Below are 1,532 nucleotides of genomic sequence, written 5' to 3' on the forward strand. Positions count from 1 at the left end.
AACATTAGGAGTCACGGGTACTGCAGTGTAATCATGGCCCCTCCCCTGAACAGCAGCACGCGCAACAGCACAACAAACACAAGCACGCGCAGGTTCCACGCCTTAGTTTCGTTACAGTAACCACAGCTACTCGCATTCACATGATGTTTAAAGATTAAATCGTTTTATAATAAACAAAAGTAACTGAGAACTGCAGTATGATCTAAATGAACGTAAAATAAATGCTTTCTTCTTTTTTTGAGTGTTCTCATTAAGCGTAAGGGTAGATTTACGTTTTCAAAGTGTTCTGGAACCTCCAAAGAGAGAACTAAAGTTCAATGAACATTTAAGTATTTTTTTTACAAATAGCCTAAATAGCGTGAAAAGAAGAAGAAGCTCACAACAAAAAGGGTGCTGTTTGAGTCTCGGCTGGGTCAGTTGTCATTTCTGTGTGGAGTTTGCATGTTCTACCTGCGTTCGCGTGGGTTTCCTCCGGGTGCTCGTTTCCCCCCTCCCCACCCCCCCGCTAGGTGAATTGGGTCCCACCCCCCCCCCGCTAGGTGAATTGGGTAAGCTAAATTGGCCGTAGTGTATGTGTGTGAATGAGTGTGTATGGATGTGATTGAGATGTGTATGGGTTGCAGCTGGAAGGGCATCTGCTGTGTAGAACATGTGCTGAATATGTTGGCGATTCATTCCGCTGTGACGATCCCAGATTAATAAATGGACTTAAAAACAAGTCATTTTAATAAATAAACAAATTTTAGCATAAAAGAAACTAACAAATGAATGAAAGTAATCTTAATATAATAATTCTACAATAATAAATCAAATATTATTAAATATTCAAGTCAAATTAAATAATTAAATTATATTAAAAATAAATAATGAAATAAATACAAACTAAATTTAAACAAACAATTTATTTATTAATAATTAATTAAAAAATAATAAAACACAATTAAATCAATACTATTTTAGTCTAAGATATAGAAAAGTCTAATTACATAAGTTAAATGCACTATAATGGGTATAAAACTTATTAACATAGATTAATAGAATCAATATTTTCGAAATATCATTTTATACCCTTTTTAAATTTAAATTTTCTTGATATTTTTTGGTTTGTAAAAATTCAATACAAAAAAAAAACGAGATTTCTTTTACAACTTTGGGCGGTGGTCTCTCATACGAGTGTGATCATATTTGGTGGTCTGCATCTAAAAAAATCACAACGATGTGGTATTCTGGTTGTTATTAAAAAATAGTACACAAATACATCTATTGTGGGCGGTTCATTCCACTGTGGCGACCCCGGATTAATAAAGGGACTAATCCGACAAGAAAGGGAATCCATTGTGAAAAAAGTCCTGAGAATTGGACCTAGGAGGATTTCAACAGTGCCCTATAAACCTATAAACCCGTGTAGCAAGCCTATGAACGCCCTCTGGAGGAAACTCTGAGGTATTGTTTAGAAGGAGGAAACCTTCTGTTCATTGGATACAGCTTCCAGGCGGTTTTCCCCTAACGTCTCGCGAGAGCACGTTTTGAAA

This window comes from Danio rerio, chromosome 1 (genome assembly GCF_052040795.2).
Source record: "Danio rerio strain M-AB ecotype USA chromosome 1, GRCz13ab, whole genome shotgun sequence".
In the NCBI taxonomy this organism is placed as follows: Eukaryota; Metazoa; Chordata; class Actinopteri; order Cypriniformes; family Danionidae; genus Danio; species Danio rerio.